Consider the following 20,023-nt stretch of genomic DNA (forward strand, 5'->3'; position numbering starts at 1 on the left):
TTTTTCAGGTGTTAGGGTGGCTTGGATTTTAGGCACCTGCTGTAGTGGGATGTAACTCAAATATATAATTTAGTGGTGATATCCCACAGAGAGGAGAACTTGATCTGGTAAGGTCAGAGAGAGTTATTTGCACTTCAGTCAGGAGCTGATTTAGATAAAGAGGAATCATTTGTCCACATATGTGCTCAGTGTGTGTGTTATTATGTGCAGGCTGGATCTGAGGCACCTTAGAATGTACCTTTAATGTACTCTGAAGTGTCCTTTTAATCAAAACTTTTGTTATATCTGATACAGGGTTGTAATGCTTGAATTACAGCGTTTCTCACATAGAAAATCCATTACTGTTATTCCATATTCCACATTTTTTTGACCATAGTGGTATTTAGCAGCTGAAAAATTAGTTAAAAACCACCCATGTGTTAGGATTTTGCAGCAGAAAGAGCTGTGGAGAAAGGAAAAGGGATCTTTCCCTGCAAACTGCCTTTACAATTCCACCCACTCTCTGGGATCATGGGATGCTTTTCCAAGTGCAGGGAAGGTGTTTCCATCATTGCTGTGTTTGTAGCAATTCCTTGTCAAGCCCCAAGTGCAGCAGGATGTCTTTTGATCATCAGGCACCACATCCATGTGTTTTTTGCTCTGGCAATACTGTATTGTTCATTTTGAAGGGGAAAACGTGGCGTTTTGATCATTATCTGAAGCCAAACGTGGGCAGCACAGTAAAGCAACAACATGAGCAGCTGCTAAATTGTAGAGATGGATTTTTTAAAAAAGCCTTTAAAGCTACCAGTGTATTTAATTTCATTATTATCCAAATGCTCCACACTGCCTCAGTACCAAAGGTGCTTTGGGTTTGATGCCACTGAGACAGGACAGTCCCTGCACGAGGATCAAGGACCCAACCTGGGGGCTCTGGGGTCAACCTTGAGGTTCTGGCTCCTTACAAATAAATGTGATAGGAAAAATCTCTTCAGAAGGGTTGTCCAGGGCAGTGGTGGAATCCCCATTCCTGGAGGGGTGTAAAAAACATGTGGATGTGGCACTTGGACAGGGGCAGTGGTGGCCTTGGCAGTGCTGGGGGAATGATTGGACTCATCTTAGAGGGCTTTTCCAGCCTCAGTGATTCTGTGATCCACAGCCTATGGAGCTCAGGAACTGTGGTTTATCCAGGGCTTGAAGTCAATGGGAGACTTTCCATGGATTTCATCAGGGGTTGGATCCATCCAGCAGTGAATTAAAACCAGACCCAACCCTCGTGTCTCCAGGGTGTTTGCAAACCCTGCCAGCAGGACTGGGGGTCACCTGAGCACCATCACAGTGGACAGAGCACTTGGCCAGCTGGCTCCAGCACAGATTTAATCCTCTTTCACTCGTGGGGTCGAGGGCTGTGAGCTTTGAGACCAACTCAGCTCCATCCCCTCTGCCCCATCCTCAGAGCGGAGTCGGCCCTCGGATGCTCTGGGAGTGAGACCCAGCCCTGTGCAGCAAACCCCTGCTAGGAAACCTTATATTGCTTTTGTCTGGCCCTAATGAAAATAAATGAGGGCTTCAATTTAAAGTAGTTACTAAAAATTTGTTCTTTCCTCTGCCCTAATTCCAAAAGTGACTCGCAGCTAATTAGACTGAGCTGAGCCGCCCTCACAGGGCTGGGGGAGTGTAAACAGCTGCCATCTGAGTTTCATTACAATGAGGAAATAAAATAAACACAGGGCCAGCAAACAGTAGTTTGGGCACGGCTCATTACAGCACAATGCAGTTAAATTCGGGTGTGCAGGCAGTGGGATTGGACAGAGTGCAAAGGGGACTCTCCGTGTTTCTGTCCTGAATTTTACCTCCCCGGTGCATCCCAGGGAAAGCAAAGCCCCAGCTGCTCATCCCAGGGCTGACAAACAGCCCTGAAGCCTCTGGAGGTGCTTCAGTGCAAGGGCTCCTTCATCCCCCCGTCCCTTGGGGGACCAGACAGAGCTCAGGGGATGTGTGGCATTTGCAGGATGAGGCTCTGGGAGCAGGATGGCATTTGCAGGATGAGGCTCTCAGAGCACATTACAAGCTTTTTTCCTCTTTTTTTTTTTTCCTTTAATAATAATCTTGCATTCAGTGAAGGGACCCCCCGTGCCTCTCACATAAAACCCCTTGTGTACAACGACCACCATCTGAATTTTGTCCCTCTGAGTGCAACAGGACAAGGAGACATTCCCAAGGCAGCATCTTCTCCCTCTTCCCTGAGCTCCTGGAGAGTTCAGGCTGTGCTCTGAGCTCTCAGCTCTTCCTTTCCATCAGTGGCAGGGAGGAGGAGGGAAGTCTTGCACCTTTTCCTCTAATAGATCCCTCCCATGGGCATTTTCCTTGTGCAGGGCTGGAAATCCTCCCTCTCCTGTGCTGATGGAGAGCTGAGCTGGACAGCCAGGAGCCAGAGAGCTCTCCCTGTGATCCTCCCTCTCACACACGATCTGTCAGACACTCTCACTCTCATCTGAGTCATGTTTCTAGAGCTCAGCCTGAGCTCATCTGTCCTCAAGCTGCATCGATCTGGCTTTTCCAGGATTAGCTCATCATTAAACACGTGGGGAAGAGGCTGCTAAGGCAGATTTTCCAAGACAAAAGCAACTGCTGCCCTTGGGTGAATTGAGTCCTCTCTTATCTGGCAGCAGGGCAGGAGCTGCTGCTCTCCCCTCCCCAGGCAGGTGCTCTGGCTCTTGGGTCTGGAACTCATTAGGAACCTCTCCCGCTGCCAAGGCTCTGGAATGGGAGAACCCTCCTGCTCCAGGATCCTCCCAACAGAGAAGTGAATCACTCCAGCCAGGGGGAAGGACCTGCCATGGCAGATGCAGCCCCAGGAGGACGAGCCAGAAGGTTTTGCACGTGGGTTTGGCTGGTGTGAGTTTAGCAAAAGGCAGAGGATGGGAGCAGGACTCCTAGAGAGCAAGGCAATTTTTCTTTCTTTCAGGTTCTCAGTAAAGAGAACCTGCTGAGACCACAAATGTTTTCTGCTCTCCACGTGTGGAGCCTCAAGAATTCAGAGATGTCTCCCAGTGCCATGTCCTGAGCTTGTGGGGAGCCCAGGGGTGAAGTCTCCCCTGGAAAATGGCCAACAGCTCCACTGCCTGGGCTCTTGGGGTCCTGGGGAGACCAGGGAAGGGTGTTCTCAACCTCCCACTTTCCATTTTCAGCAGAATAGACCATCCCCTTAAAAAGCAAGAGTTGGCAGGGGTCTGGCCTGGTGCTCAGGGCTCCCAACCTCCCCAGATTCAACCAAGCACAACAGCCCGTGGTCAGAACTTATCTCCTCCCGAAATAAAACACGCCGGTAGAAGAAGAAACAAATTGCTTGACACCTCATTAGCAATTGTAAGCAGACTCCGTTTTCACTCCAGGGCCTCGTTGGGAGTGATTTGTGAGGCAGCTTTTCCCTCTCCCCTTAACGACCCACATTTGGAAGGAGTTGGAGGCGACACAAGAACAACAGCGATTATTTGTGCTGCCCGGGACCCCCGTCCTGGCTGCCCCTCTCCCTACCCGCTGTTTCTGGAACCCAAAGCCCCTTTCACGTGGCTTCTCTGCGGGTTTGGGGCTGGTTGAGAGGACACACTTGGGCTGGAAGGAGGTGACCGAAGCTCAGTGTCCCCTCAGAGCTCAAATGGGGGATAAAGTCGCCCTGGTTGATGGAGGAGATGCCCCACAAGTGTGTGGTGCTGGGTGGAGGTTGTTGCTCCGGGGCTGAGATGTGTTCTCCTGCCACAGTGCAGCCCGAGATTCTTCCCTGATAATTTATTTTTTTTTTATTTATATATTTATTTATATATTTTATTTATATATATATTTATATATTTTATTTATATATTTATACTGGATTTAATTCCTTCAGTCACCAAAATATTCCAGTGTTGGGCAGTTTGACCTTGGGGATAGGAATGACTTTTCACTGTTAGAAAAAAAAAAAGAAGTCTAGAAAACCCAGCTAGACACCCATCTGTTTGAATTCCCTTTCCCTCATTCCTCCCCTGTAACCATATTTCATCTTGGCTGATTTCAGCTGTTTGGCACAGGCTGAAATTCCCCACTGACCACGGGACTGGTTTAGACTGGACTCCTAATTTTTAGTGAGCTAAAAATAACCTTCATCCACCTCACCTGTGCAAGGGAGGCCGAAATTAAAATGAAATCCGGTGAAACTCTGTTTTGAGAGGGAGAAAATGTCGCTCTGAATCTTCTCTCACGTTTTTTTTGGTGCAGTTGGTTCTGATAAAAGGGATATTGTTGATGAACAGTGAGGAGAAGCAGCTCCTCCAGGGCTGGGGCAGCAGCAAAGGCAGCAATGCCTTGGATTTGTTATCCAGGGATCCAGGGCTGTTGTGTTGGACACACTCTGCTGAATGTAAATCCGTGGTGCTGAAATCCTGAGTATTTATGGTGCAGCCAGAGCTGAGGACAGTTTGGGTTTGAGGGGGTCCTGGGTGATGAGTGGAACGTTTCATTCCAGAGATGAAGTGTCAGGAACAATGGCCACACAGCACAGTCCCCACCCCCAGAGAGCAGGGGAGCTCCCCAGCCAAAATAAAGCTACTTTTTTTATTATTATTATTCTATCAAGTCTTGTGAGATGGGTAGAAAATTCAGAGGAATGGATACGGGTGGTTGGACCTTAAAAAAGCCCAAAGTGAAAAGCACCAGGTTTGGAACCAAACTGAAGTGAGGTGAAGGTGGGCATCTGTCTGGGGGAGGTTCTGCAAGTCCTCACTTTGCTGTAGGGCCAGAAATAGGTGTTTGGGGGAGTCTTTCTGCTGCTGGAGATAAAAAAAAATGGGATCAACTGGATCCTTCGTGTGTCAGCAGGAGCTGAGAACCCCCAGCAGGACAGATCCAAGTGTCCTTGCTGTCCTTGTGGTCTGGGGAGACCTCATGGCCCCTTCCAGGACCTAAAGGGAGCAGCAGGATGGCTGGAGAGGGAGTTTTCAAGGGCAAACAGTGACAGGACAGGGGGGAATGGCTTTAAGCTGAAAGAGAGCAGCTTTAGATGGGATACTGGGAAGAAATTCCTCCCCTGTGAGGGAGGTGAGGCCCTGGCACAGGTTGCCCAGAGGAGCTGGAAAGCACGTGGCAAAGTGCAGGAGGTTTGGGAGAGCTGAGGGAGAGAAAGGTTCTTGGAAGCAGCTTTGTGCAGGTCAGGAATAAAGGGCTGCACTGTGCAATTCCCTAAATGTTTTTATTATTTGATAGTCCCTTTCTGGAGTAATTTCCTGGATGTGTCTTTATCTAAGAGGAAAAGTAAAATCTCGGAGCAATTCTGGGGGTTTTCCTTTCAAGGAGCTGGTTTGTGAATGTGGTGTGTGTGCTAAGGAGAGGGCTCCTTCAGAGAAATTCCTTCTTAATTCTCTTCTGAAAGGACTGCTCTCACATTTGTTTTAAGACAGCAAACACCAAACCAGGCAGGGAATTTCCATATCTTAAGAGCCTCTTGTAACTTTTTAGGAAATCGTGTCAGATTAAATCCTGTTGTCATTTCTCAGTAAAACAACTTGTCTACACCACTTGTCCCGTTTAATTTATGACCCGGGATCCTCCCCCGTGTCAAGACAAAACAGCAGGAATGCAGTGGGAATAATGACAGTTTTTCCTATTTCTGCCTTGCATCCTTTCGCCAGATTTTGTCTTTTGCAAAATTAACACAAGGGGGAAATCAGTTTGTAATTATATACAGGGGAAAAAAAACCTCTGATTTGGTACTTTTGGGCTGTAGTTTCGTCATATTCAGAGAGGTTTCAGTGGCTCCAGCTGCTTCCACCCCATCTGCCCCTCGGGGTGTCACACACCAACAATTATCTGGGAGCAGGGAGTTCTCTCCCTCCCCCTCACACTGGAATTAGTTGGGCACATCCCAGGCCTTTCTGCTCACCTTTTAGAAAGGAGAATTTCTGTTTGCTGTAAACTGGGTGTGTGCTGAGGAAGGGGGCTCTGCACACCTGGGCAGCCAGTTGTGCCCTGTCTGTGTATCCTACCCTGTCTATCCTGTGTATCCATATCCCATGGAATTGCTGGGATCAAGGGAAGGTGGAGGGAAGCCTGGTGTGCCCATAAAACGTGGGCTGACAGCAGAGATAACTAATTTTAGAAGAAAACCATGACCTCAATATATGACACATCTGCTCATGATGCAAATTCTAGTGAAAAAATCAGTTTGGGTGCTAAACCCCCCCCAGCTCTCGGTTCTGGGGTTTGAAACCCCCCCCAGCTCTTGGTTCTGTGTGGTAAAAGTGCTCTGAAGGCTCGGTGAGTCAGTTATTAGAAGCCAATTAGCATTAATTTGATGTTGCTCAATAGTCCATCTCTTGGTGAGTGATTTTGGCACCAACCCACGGATTCCTTTGGCAAACTGACTCTCAGCAGTGCTGTCCTGCACCAGGGGAACATGCCCTGCTGTAGGGCTGTGCCCTGCTGGCAAACTGGGCTCTCACAAACCCCCTCCAGCTCCAGGACGAGCCCAGGCAGGATCCTGAGCCCTGGCACCAGCACTCCTGGCCCTGCTCCTGAACTCCAGCGGGGCCGTGTTCGGGCAAGAGGCGGCGAAGGGGGAGAGGAACCTGAGCCCCAGCTGGCTCCCCAGGTCACCTGAGAGCTGTAAATCAAGGCTGGCTGATGTCAGGCATGGGCAGGTATGAGCAGAGGGCTCTGTGGATGGGAAAACCTGCTCATCCTGGGAATTCTTCGTGCTGCCAGCTCCTGGAGTTCCGTGTCTGTGCCAGCCGAGCGCCCGGGCTGAGGTGGGACTTTCTGAGCTGCTCCTTCAAATCAAACATCACCAAAGAGGGATCAAGAAGACAAACGAAGCAAGCAAACAAGGCAGGGCAGTTTCTAAGAAGCCCTGGGGATTTATGGCCTCTCCACCTGATTCCATGGCAAGTTTATTTGATCTCTGTCCGAAGAGGAACATCCGGACGGGCCGTGCTCCCACCTGACGTGTGCCCTGCTGGTTTTCCCCAAACACAGCTGAGTCTGGGCAACCCAGCAGGTCACACAGGAGCTGGTGCTGCCTGTCAACAAACTGCTCCCCCAGGGGTTCACTGGGCACGAGGCTTCACCCTGTGTCTGCTGGGGCAAAGGCAGGACCAGTGCAAGGTGTAACAGGACAGGAACCCAGCCCTGCAGTGCCTCTGGGAAAGGTGGAGAGGATGGAGGGGCTGCCAGCCCTTGTTTTCAGAAGTGAAGATCCCAGGCAAGTGGTTCCCTGGGGATGCACCACTTTGGGAGTCACGGATTGCTGGGAGAATCAGACACCATGTGGCTGAGCCAGGACAGACCTGGATCACCTGGAGACAGCTCTGCCACAGTGGCACGAGGTGCAAAGAGCAGACCAAGGTGTTTCAAACTGAAGTACATCTTACCATAGGATTCTGGAATGGTTTGGTGTGGAAGGGACCTCAATCTCACCTCGTTCCACCCCCTGCCATGGGAGTGTAATTCCCACTAGCCCAGGCTGCTCCGAGCCCTGTCCAGCCTGGCTTTGGACACTGGCAGGGATGGACTGTTCAAAACCTCTCCAGGCAAAGCAGCAGCCTGGTTTTGTGCTGTTCCTGGCATGTCAGGGGGGAAGCAGGCTGTGGGTGTGGTGCATACCTGGCAGGGAACCCCCTCTCTGGCTGCCCATGGGTGAAAAGCCCCTGCAGGAGAAGCTGTGGTGGCCCCTGAGCTGGTCTGAGGTGCAGAGGCCACAGAGCTCCTGCCCTCCCTCCCTGTCTCACACACACAGATGCAGCTCCTCTGGCTCTCATCCCTTCCTTGCTCTCCTGCTGTTCCACAGAGGCTGCCATCCCTCTGGGCTGGGACACTGTCCAGCCCCATTCCTCTCCTCTCTTTCCAGCCCCTTGGCTCCTGCTAGCCCAGAGGCTGCTGCTGTCCTGGTTGAGCTCAGCTTGGCAGAGGTTTGGGCTTTGGGTTGGCAGTGGCCCCTCAGGGTCAGTTCTGGGTGACACTGGGGCCCGTGGGGCTGTGACCTGTCTCTGCAGCCCCCTGGCAGCACAGGCTGTGGCCAAAACCCTGGCAGAGGCAGCAGCTCTGGTGCACCCTGGAACCACTGGGAAAGGGTGGGGAATCCATGCAAACTGAAGCCCTTTTCAAACCAGCCCTCCTGCCATACAGTGGGAGGAAATATCCCTTCATCTGACCCTCAAGGACCACCCAGGGGTTACTTAATCCTACAGTCCATCTTCTGCAAACCCACTGGAACAAGGTGTGTTAAGCTCTGAGGCAGATTGGGGATTGTGGCCAGGGCTAATGGCTGCAAACTCATCTCCCCTGTGACCTTCCTGCTCACACACGGAGGCTTTCATCAGGCTCCTAATATATATCTCCCAGCTAAATGTCACTGGCGTGGAGAGGAGGGGACACCACCTCTCTGAAACAAAATAAATAGGTTGCATTGGCACCTCTCGGGTTTTTCCCCGGCCATTTTCAAATGAGAGGTTTTTTTGGAAAGCCTCGACCAGGATAATTCATGTCTTCATCAACAGAGCAAATTTGTCTTTTAAGAAAGGGGGCACAGTGAGCAAGAAAAATATTGTGGTCCAGCAAATGACATGGGGGTTTGGAGGGTAATTACAGCACCTCTGGTCCTTTGGCTGTTTGGGAGGAAAGGGGGGTGCTGGTTGGAGCTCAGCAGAGCTTAAGGTCGTTCCACTGCAATGCTTGTCCACTGGGCTCCTTTCCTTGCTGGGGCTGTGCTGGAATTCACCTTTTTCCTCCTCCCCTCCACTGTCTCCAGCATCCTGAACATCTCATCTGATCTTCTCAAGTTGTAGCACTAAGAAAGAACTAAAACCAGTTCCTGGTGGTGCATCAGAAGCTCTTTATGGCTGAATATCTCAGCCACGTTTTTAGCTGCATCTAACTGAGCTCAGAGCTGTGTGGAAATCATTTGCCTGATGTGAAATCAGGCAGCTCTTGTCTCTCTGGACCAAAATTTCAGCACCTTGGATGAATATTTAGGAGAGGGTAGGTTATGTTTGAAATGCTCTTGAACACTAAAATCTCTGATCTTGCTGCAGAGTTCTGCCCCACGTGAAAGAACACCCACTGCCCATGAGGTTCTCAAAGGTTTTTTTATTATTTAAATAAGACCTGTATTATTTACCTGAATATCTGAAATGTGCTTGTCCTCAAGCCTTTGGGCACGTGCACAAACATCTCTTCAGGACCCGTGTGTTCAGCTGTGGCCACTCGTCTGCACTTCCCTTGAGGTCTGAGCTCAGAAACATGAACTGCACTTGAGGAGGAACAAGAGCAGCAGCTTCAAGAGACACCAGAGAGGCTGATGTTGTGTTGTATCCCTGTTTCAGCTGTGCCTCAGAGCCCTTTTGGTGCAGGAAAATCCAGTTTAATCTCCTGTCCAAGTGTGTGTGAGCATCCTGTGGGTAATTCCCCGGGTTTGGAGCAGGGCTGGAGCTCTGGGAATGCAGCACTGGCTGCAGGACACGCCTGAGATTTCAGGAGCCAAAACCTGTGGGGTTTTATAGACCCACATAAACACCTGAACACTGACTGGCAAACCATGTGGTGTTGGGATAATGGGAAGAACATGCCTGTAAGTTGTAAAGGAATGGGTGTCCTCCCCTGTCAGCTGGGGCACCTCAGCAGCCTCTCCAGGAACATGTTCCAATAATTAAACCTCAGCAGGACCAACACCTGGAGGCAGGAGGAGTTGTCTTTCATGTTTCCATCCAAATTCCAAGGCCATGGAGGTGTCTCTGCCCGGGGGTGTCCGTGTGATGCAGAAACAAACTGAGAACATGTTTTTCCTTGGTCCAACATGCAACAAACCCAAATGATGTCCCACCCCCTGAGGTATCTCTTAGGTCAGTGGGACAGGTTTGCCCTGAGTGCTGTTGTTCCCACCTTAAAAACGAGGGAATTGGTACAGAAAAGGCTTCTGCCTCCCCCCCTCAGCCAGTGGCTGGAGCTCAGTAAGACCCTAAATGTTTATGACCCTAATTAGCTCACATAAACCTCCCAGGGAGGAGCCCTTGTTCCTGCAGCACACAGCCTGCTCTTTTGGACTTAAATCCTCACACAAAACCTGAATCTCCTCTGCTGGAGCCAGTGCTGACCCTGCCCTTCTGCAGCTGGGGGGGTGACAACTGTACACTCCCCTTCCCAGACAGGGAGGAATGCCCAGGGATGGTGGAAGCTGCAGGGAGCAGAGCTGATCACTCTTTCTTTCTCTTCTTTTTATTTTGACTCATCACTCCACCCCATGAAGTGACCTTCAGACATTCTCCTTGACCCCAAAACCTTGAGCCTGCCCCTCCACCCCCCGACCCACTGCCATCATTTCTCTCCTCAGTGATCTTCAACACACAGCCCTTCTCAGCTGGAAATGCTTTGCCCGAGGTATCTGGCAGAGGTTTGGTGGCAGAGGTGGATTGTTCCCCTTCTCCTTACCAGGAGTTTTAGGTTTTTAGGATCTGACCTGCTGTCAAATCTCGTGGAAGGAATGCAGTGGAAGCAGAACACCACGAATTGTGGAGTCATCTTCTACTTATGCACAGCATGTGTCCGAGCATGAAAGGCATTTCTGAGCCTGCTGCCAGCGGTGGCCCTTTGCTAAACATCCAACCACATTTATGACACCTCTGGCCTGTGGGAATTGCCTGTCTGAGACCTTAAAGTCAATTTTCATCCAGCTATGATGCAAGTTTAATGCCTGCCAGGGGAAGAAATAATATTTGGAAATTGAGGATCGAGGGAGAGAATCTTCAGCTGATATAAACTGACTTCAAGGGAACCACACTGGTCTGCACCAGCTCTGCTGGTGGCCCCGGGTTTAAATAAACTGCAAAGAGAAGCTTAAATTCAGTTTTAAGGAGGAAAGGGCTTTGGGGAATGTTGTACTCTTATTTACAGTTTTACACTGCTTTGGGGGGGTCTCTCCCATCCTCTTGCTTCACAAACTGAGGACCAACAGTGTTGTATCTTGGGGAGCAGCAGTTTCACAGGGTTTCTGTGCAATCCCAAAAAATGATGGTAACCCCCTGCCTTTCCACAGCCACACCCCAGCAGAGTCAGCCTGTTGTGGTCACCACCACTTCCCCTGAGCTTCAGTTCCATTCTCCTGTGTAACATGAGGCTGGACCACAGGGAGTTGTCGTGTTGGGATGCAGAATCCCCAGGGAGGGGGGAGCTCCTCCGGGTGTGTGATGTGGCCGTGGGGTTTGCAGTGGACCATCACGTGTGGTGGCTCCTGCTGCTGAGTCAGCCCTGGCAGAGGTTTGGGAGCAGCTCTGAGAAATGTGGTGGGTCACCAGCACATGCCCTGGGTGATGAATCTGTGGCAGTGATGAGCTGGTGTGGAGTTGTCTGGTTTGCTCTCTGACTTTCACTGATGCTCAGGACCAGCAGATCCCACGGACTCCAACTCAGCAGGATGCAAATACTGAGGTTCCACTTGCTTGCTTTAATCTGCTTTTTTCCTGAAATTTATGTCAAACCTTCCTGGAGACAATATGGAAAGGAAAATTTGCACAGATCCCCTGCAAAGCAAGAGCAAAGAGCTCCCCAGCAGTAGCTGCCTTCTCCCTTCCCCCAGAGGCAGAGTGGTTTACCCTGGAGTACTAAAGGCCCAGCAAAATGCAGATGTCAAACCTCCTTAACTTTCACTGGCTCCAAAGAAGGGTTTAATCAGGGAAATAAAGTGAGGAGTTGTGAGTTCCTTGCAGTAAACAAGTTAAACATTATTAAACACACACGTGTCTCTTTGAGGAGATGAATTGATTGTGTGTGTTTATTTTTACAGCATTATTTAACTGAGGAAGGAAAAAAAAAAAGGCCCAGAGCTGATGCCAAGATGATATAGCTGAAACAAAGCCCAAGAAAAGATTTTTCCACTGGGCTCATTTTTTTCCCTAATAACTGTCTCCCATATCTGCCAATCTTAGGTCAACAAACACAGGTTGATTGACAAGTTAAAATGTTTAGCTTAGCCTGCAACTCATATAAACCAATTTAAAATTTCTGGTGCGGGAGGGAGATGGAAGAGAAACAAACAATATCCCTTCCTTCCTCGCCTCTCCCCGGGGCACAGCCCAGAGGTGGGTTTGTCCTGGGCACTGGTGGGTGACAGGGACATCCCCGTGCCCACAGCCCCCAGGTGGGAGGGAGCTCCTCATCCCTGCTGGCTCCATGAGGAAAAATGATGCAGGTCCTCCTGGCACTGCCCAGGATGGAGCAGGATGGTTGGAATGTCACGGGTTTCCACCCTCCAAAGGGAATCGTTGTTTGCTGTGATGTGACCAGATGATGATGGGGAGTCGTGGCCTGAATAACAGAACTGGTTTCATTTGTGTTGATGATGCTCCTTCCACCCTGATGGCCCTGCAGGACCTTCATCCCCCAGCAGCACTGAAGCAAAGAGTGTCCCAGGCAAAAAGTCTTTAAGAGCCTTGGCGTGACCTGTGGTGGAAACAACCCCCAGGTCTGAGCTCCCCCCCAAAAAAGTGGTGTTGCAGAGCAGATTCAGGAGGTAATTACCAGGAGCTCAGTGCTCTGATGTTTAATGGATAGCTGGAAGGTTCCTTGCTGCCTTGCAGTGGTCCCTGGAGCTGTCTGTGAATTCCCACTGCCACCTCCACCCCTCAGCCACCCCCCAGGAGCATTCTTGGCTTTCACTTCTTTCCCTGTGACAGCACTGCTTGAAAAGCAGATTTTAATCTTTGAATCAACTTAATTACCAGAGAATTTTTCCTCCAGAATCTGAGCATCCCCCTGTTACAACACTGAAGGCTTCCATCTCTGGTTTTGGTTGTTTTTTTTTTTTTTTAAACTTCTGTACAGACCTGCAGGTTTCCTGTGCTCCAGCACAGAGATGTCAACCAACCCCACCTCCCTCGGGGCAGGGGTTGCCCAGTCTGTGCCTGGTTTATCTTCTGTAAATATTTAGCAGCAAAGTTGTGGGATTCTCAAGATGTTTAAGAGATAAATCTGTGTCAGAGTAGCCCTGTCTCACAATGACATTCACTTAAATTATGGAGTAAAACAAACAACCCTTCCAGCTTCGAGGGATGGCAAACAATTGCTGGCCTTTGATGGTGTGGCCACAAACGCCCCTGCAGTTGACACCTTTGGTGATTGATGTTTTTTGATGCTCTGGGTTTGTTTTGCTCCCTCCCTGTTTGTTTTCCCACTGGGCTGACTTGGACAGGGAATGCTGTTCCTCCACATGGAAGTGCATTTTTGGGCAACCATGGACTTTGGGATCAAAGAGTGGAACAAGCAAACACAGCAGCTCGTGGGAGAGGTCCAACAAGAGCCAAGGAAGGCAGATGGAGGTCTCTGCTCCTTACAAATGGTGCTGAGCACATCCCAGACTAATGCACTTTGGATCAAAGGAGGACTCTGAGGAGAAAACAATTAGTTAAGTTGTCCCAGGTGTTTTCTTATTTACTTTTTATCTATTAGTGACTCTCAGTGCTGCCTAATGACTGGCACAGTCAGAGCTGGGAATGTCAAGTTAAGCCAGGGACACTTTTCCTCTAAGTCTTCCACATTTTTGCTGCTTGAAAAATACAGATTGTGGGACTCTGTGTCCTCAGTAACTGTCTTCTCTGGGATGTCCTTGCAGTGCCCCATAGCTAACCTCATGTCACCCCTCCTTCAGCTGCAGAACAGAGGTGTCTCACCTTTGTGTGTTTGGGGTCTTCAAATTCTTTAGCTCCTCAGAACCTTTAGTTGTGGGTCTGGGTTTGGGGTGTGAGTGCTCCAGGCTGCCATCTGAATTCTGGGCTCCCCAGCCCTTCTGACAGCCTGGATTTTGGATGGCTTTGAAGCAAGGGAATAGGGAACTACAGAGCTGGAATTAAGCAGCTGATACTCAGCCAACCACCCAAGGAACGGCCCCATCTCTGGTGCTCCTGTCCGTGAAGTTTCCAGACCTGAGGTAGATTTTTCCTACCATTTTTTTTCCAAGAGGGACACGGTTCAGTGGCTCTGGAGGAGCCTGCCCTGCCACAGGGGCTCCTGAAAAGGGTCCAAATGGGGGAAGCTCTGGGGGTTGACATGGGAAGAAGGATTTACCGAGGTTTTCTGCCTCTCCCGTGGGCGTGTTGGGTAAGGCCTGTGGTTTCCTCAGCCAGGCCAAGGCAAGCAAGGAGTGTCCATGGGTCACTTCATGGCATGCAATGAATCAGCCTTGCAGTGGACTGAGGAATGGCTTGGATGGGTCAGAGCCCCCCGTGTGCTGCCTGCTCTGCTCTCCAGCCTCCTCACACCCACCCACCACCCACCCTGCCCACCTCTGTCCCCCCTCAGCCTGCCCAGGGGGTGCAGGTCACTGTTGGGGTGTCACAGGGACCTGCCCTGAGCTGGGATGGAGCTGGAAGAGCCGCTGAACAAAAGTGGCCTCTTGTCTCCTCCGGGGTGCACTTCCAGGGAAGGGCTTGCTTTTCATTTCCTCAGCATCTAACTCCTCCTTAACAAAGACCCGCTTGAAAATAAAGATGTCTTGCCACAGGATGGATGTTAAACCAGGAATAAAACTTACTGAGGGGTATTGACAGCTAGGTTTTGGTGTTTTTATTAAGATCTGCCTCTGCAGTAAAACTGGTTGTTGTTGCTTTGTGCTGCAGCTGTAAAAAGCCTTTCAAGCACTGCCCCAGGTAGGCTTCTTTTATATGGTTTTTTGTGCGGCTATAAATCAAAGATATTATTTGACTAAGAGCTGCACAAAGCAGATCTGGCTGGGGAGGATGAAATGTCCTTGAGGAGGGGGGATTTTCAGGAGCAGGGATGAAACGTCTGCGGTGTTTTGAGTTGTAGGACACGAAAAGGCGGTGAATTAGCAGTTATAGGTGGACGTTCAGGGTGGGTTTAATACCCTTCAGAGCCCTCCTTGCCTTTCCATGCCCAGCTCCCCCCCGGGAGCCCCGGGAATGCCTCAGCCTGTGGCAGGAGCGTCGTCGCTGCCGCTCGATCCGCTGGGTTTGAGGTTTGCGTCCCACATAACAAACATCTTGTTTGTGGCCTGACAACAAGGGCTGGTTAAAGCCATTCCCCCGTGCCAGCTGCTCTGTGGGCAGCTGGAGGGCTCCTGGCCAGGCAGCCACCCTGTAATTAGATCCCTGCCGAGGAGATACCGGCAGGCAGATCCCTTGGGCTGCCTGTGCTTGAGAAAGCTCTTTGTTCAGCAACTGTCCTGCTCCCTCATTCCAGGACAGCTCCATGGCTGTTCATTTCCTCTTCCTATTAAGTGCTTATCTGTGGTGAGACAGGAGCAACTGGATGGAGACTGAGGGCAAACGGGGAGAGCTGCAGGCACTGCCCCATCTGAGGGTGCTGCAGCCAAGAGCCTGCAGGGCTGGGGGTGCCAGGGCTGCTCTGGGCAGGACCGTGGGGCCCTCCTGGCACCTGGATGGGCAAACAGGCTGTTTGCCCTCTGGCACGGGAGGGACAGGCTTCCACTGAGGCTCCAGCTCCCTCCCAGCCCCTCCCGGGGCTGCCAGGGGACACCTCAGGCTTCCAGTGAGGAATGGCTGAGGAACCACCTTGTTTTTCTAAGGTTCAGCATCAGCAGAACAAATGAGGGGACTCATCAGCTCCTGATGACTTTGCTTGGTTCTGTTCCACGTCTTTCACTGACCTATGTGGTGGAAATACTTTCTGTCTTAAAGCACAAACCATCCCAGTGAGCAAGAGATAGGGAATAAGCCAAGGGCCAATATTTTGATTAGAGCAACACAGGAGATGATTTTCCCGACTCACACAAGCTGATTCATCTTCACTTTGAGTGTCTTGTCTAGGAACAAGTCTGCAAACTCTCCCACCATCATTCTCTTCATTATTCCCGTTGATTTCCATGTTTTCAGGCACCCACAAGGTGCACAAGGAAAGTTCAGCCATTCCAGAGCTCACCCAGGAGTTCAAATTGGATTAATCCCCTTATCTGATCCTCACACTTTCTCTTGTGCTGGTGATGGAGCCACAGGGGCTCTCAGCTTTGGGGCTGCCAATCTTTCCTTATGAAATAAAAGTGTTATTTTTAATATTTTGTTACTTTCTAAGTAGGTTGAATGAGATTAAGCAAAATTAGCACCTTCCAGTCATGAACTCCAATTTCACTGCAATGATTGCTATTCCCCTTCAGGATTCATTCCTTTCCCAGGTCAAGAGTGCACAGTAGCACTCTGGAAGCAATGGATTAAAGTGCTGATAGGAGATAGTTCTCCTTTTATCTTCTCAAGGATCTGTCTGATGACTATTTTGGCCTGTTTAAATATTGGCTGCAATTCCCTCAGCACAGGGGTTGTCCTGAATTTTACACATTTGTCCTGTTGAGTTTAATGACATTAGTTGCTTGAGAAGTGGGAAATGCTTGCTAACACTTTTAGCCAGGTCTTTACTCCTCCTTATCTGCATTAAGGTGAATTTCTGAGAGTGCCAGTGCTGATTAGAGGTGATGCAATGGAAGTAATTTGAATTCCATGTTTGTGTGAATCTTGAAGCTCCAGGATAAACAATCATCTCTGACACTTGCTGTGCAATACTGAAAGCACAAAGTGATTAAGCAGAGCTTGGAAATCACCAAACCCCTGCAAGATAATTGCACGGGGGCTGAAAATTCAAGTTTTCAAACACAAAATAAAAGCAGAGCTTGGGAAAGCATTGGGTGATTTCCCTTCCCTGCCACGACTGAGTCTTAGACGAGGTGCTTTGTTCCCATTGGGACAGAAAATAATATTCACCAGTGGATTTGTTCAAAGAACTCCACTCTCAGCATTCCCAGAAATCAGATGCAATCCATCAGCTGGGAGGGGGACGGGGGCATCACTGTGAATGTCCCATTATGGACCTGCACTGAAGGAAGTAGCCCCATGCTGTTCCCTGCCCCTGCTTCCTTTTGATTCAAGGAGCCTGTTTGTGGATTGTGTTGGGTTGCATTTTTGGCTTGCCAGGGCACTGCCATGGCTTCAGGAAGGTTTCCCTGTGAACACTGCCCAGTTTCTATTCTTCAGGGTTGGTGCAAGGCCAGCGGTGCTCAGACATCTGCCTGTGGGTGCTGCTCGGGGTCAGGGTGGCTCAGGGAGGTTTGAGGGGCCCAAAGAGGGCTCCCCATCAGCTGGTGCCATTTGTGTGGCTCCAGCAGCCTGCCCAGTGAGCTCAATTATCATTCAAACTGTGTGTCAACCATGGGAATTATTCTCCTTGCAAAGGCAGAGACAAAACATTATTTCACCTCCTGGGATCCACCCCTCCCCTCCTTCCCCTGCTCAGACCTGCCTGAAAACAGAGATCTCTGCTCCCCCGTCATCCTGAGCAAGGATTGTGTCCCTGAAGGTGGACACCCTCAACCCCAGCCCCTTTGCTAAGGCAGCAGCACAGAGCTGGGGAGTTTTAGCTTCACTCAGTCCATCACTGGAGAAAAACAAGCCACATACACTGAGGTTACTGTGCTGAACGTAAGGAGAGTCAAACTTTTTCCAGACACTGGAAAAGATTAGGCATATGTATGGTCCAGCATTTGTCACACAGCAGTCTGAATTAGAATATGATAGAATATTAGCCCTGTTACCAGGGCTGATCCACTGAAACAAGAAATAACCTGGAATAATCCAAATTTACAACCCAGCCCATTAAAAATTGGTCTTCAGAGACTGCAATTTCTGGAAGACATTATCCATCAGTGATCAGAGCAGCACCTAAGCAACCTGTGGACTTTGCTCTTCAATCCCAGCTTTTGTTTAACCCACCAAGCATTTATGGCTGAGCCTGTTCACAGTCACACCACGCTGGAACCCAGTGGAGCTCCGGAGTAACTCAGGATTAGACCTTCCAGCTCAGACCTGAGCCTGAACATAGAGCAGTGCCTACCCCCAGCCTTTGCTCTCTGCTGCTCCCTTCCATCCCCACAGTGCAGGGCTTTTTATCCCCTTCCAGTTTGCTTCACAATCTGTCCCTTCACTGAACTATGATTGACTCACCCAGGAGTTTTCCCCACTGATCTCCCTCTTTCTGCTGCTCCGAACCCCACGACACAGAATTATTTAGTTTTGAGTTGACTCTTTGGTTTTGGCACAAAGTGTCCAACTGGCACATTCAGCATTGAGGGAGAGAACTTGGGCAAGGAACTCTCAACAGGTGATGCACAAATAACTAGAAAGTCAGAGAGTTGGATCTGCCACTCTCAGAAGTGCAGTGTTCCTGTGGCTGCACGATCCTCTCTCCACCCACCTGGAGAGAAGTTTCCCTGCAGGGCTGGCAAGGGGCTCTCTTTCCATAGCATGATTTGGCCATGGAACACTTGGCAGGGGGAATTTGAAGAGTGATGTGGCTGTGTCCTCTCCTTTGGGCACTTAAACGTTGTCTTCTCCAGTGGCAGCTTTGGCAGCGGCTCCCTGGAGATGGGAAGCTCCACGGGTGGCTCCCGCGGTGATAAATCTCAGGCTTCTCCAGGAAAACAACAAACTCAGGGAATTCCTGCTAAGGAATTCCAAATTGGTTCCTTTTTGATACAAATTTCACTTTGCAAAGGGCAAGGTCTTGAACAAAATCTCTGCACTGCCAGCTGATGGAGCTGCAGGCAGCAGAGCAGCAGAGATCTGTGGGCGGTTTGAGCTCCTCGCTGGGAATGCCCTGTGGAATCCCCTCCTGCTGGATCTCTGCAGTGAGGAATTCCTGTGCACACCCTGGGGGAAATCATCTTGTTGCTCCAGGCTGCTCTTACTGTGAGCATCTCTTTTGCAATTCCTTGGCCTGACTCTCTGTTTCCCTCTTTCCTGTCTCACCATCACCTCAGATGACAAACGATTTGCTGTCGCCGTTCCCATCCTGTAATTTATTTGGAGGAGCTCATGCTGGTTTTGTCAGCCACCTTTTCTTAAATGATGCAAAATTGCTGCCTCCACAATCTTTATATCCTGACTTATGTTAAATAAGACTTCAGGAAGAGTTAAAAAAAATATATTATACTCAGGTGGCAAACCAGGTGTGACTTGGGCTGCTTAAAATGTAATTTAGTGACTGAAGTGTTCAAGGCCAGGTTGGAGGGGTTTGGAGCAACCAAGTCTAGTGGAAAGTGTCCCTGCCCATGGCAAGGGGTGGAACTGGATGAACTTTAAGGTCCTTTCCAAACCAAACCATTCCATGATTCTATGGAGAGGAGAACAATGAATAACTGACTAACACCACAGTTGCCTGTTACAGGTGGTTTTTTAAATTACTGAAATATTCTGAGACCCCAAAGCATGGGATTATTCAGACTCAGGAGTCGGATTTCTGTCGTGCCCATTATCCAGCTGAAACCCAGCCCGTGACTCACCATTCCCACTGGTGGTTGCCAGTTGTACTGGGAAAAGGGACACGGAGAGCAGAGTGGGGAATTCACTGGGCAGGGGTCACCACAAAGTGATCAATGGAAAAGGCTGAACCCAAAAGGCAAATTAAATCAGACAAAGGGTGAAATGGCAAAGTTAAGGCGAGGTGACAACACACTGAGTAACCACAGTGGTGTCTTGTTTTCCTTTTCCTCTCCCTCATGGCCATTATTTCCTCATTCCACTAAGAATTTTAGCCTTTATCTGTTTTTTTTTTTTATTTTTGTGAGGGCCATAAACACATCACATATATGAAAACAATAATTACAAAAATTAGTTCCAAGAAAGATTAACCATCAAACCAGGAGCTGAAATAGTGCCCTGGGAATCAGGTGATCTCCCACACCAGGATTAGGAAGCAGCAAATGGTCAAATCATAGATGGCGTGAGATGTTTCTTCCAGTTTCTCAGTCAAAGATCTATTAAAAAATGACCATTGCACCAAAGCCAGAGTTGGTTGTGAACAATTCACAGGCAGTGGAAAAAAAAAAAAAAGAGCCAGAATTGTGAACAAATATTAACAGCAACAAATAAATCAACAAGCACCTAATCATTTATATCTTCTCACTGTAACAGCACATTAATCTGCCTGAAAGAGTCACAGATGAGTCACAGAACATCCAACCTTCCAAGTGCATGTTGGATTCCTTAGAGCTGGACCACAGATATGAAAG

This window comes from Manacus vitellinus, unplaced genomic scaffold (assembly GCF_001715985.3).
Source record: "Manacus vitellinus isolate BGI_N305 unplaced genomic scaffold, ASM171598v3 scaffold_24_pilon, whole genome shotgun sequence".
NCBI classification, from domain to species: Eukaryota; Metazoa; Chordata; class Aves; order Passeriformes; family Pipridae; genus Manacus; species Manacus vitellinus.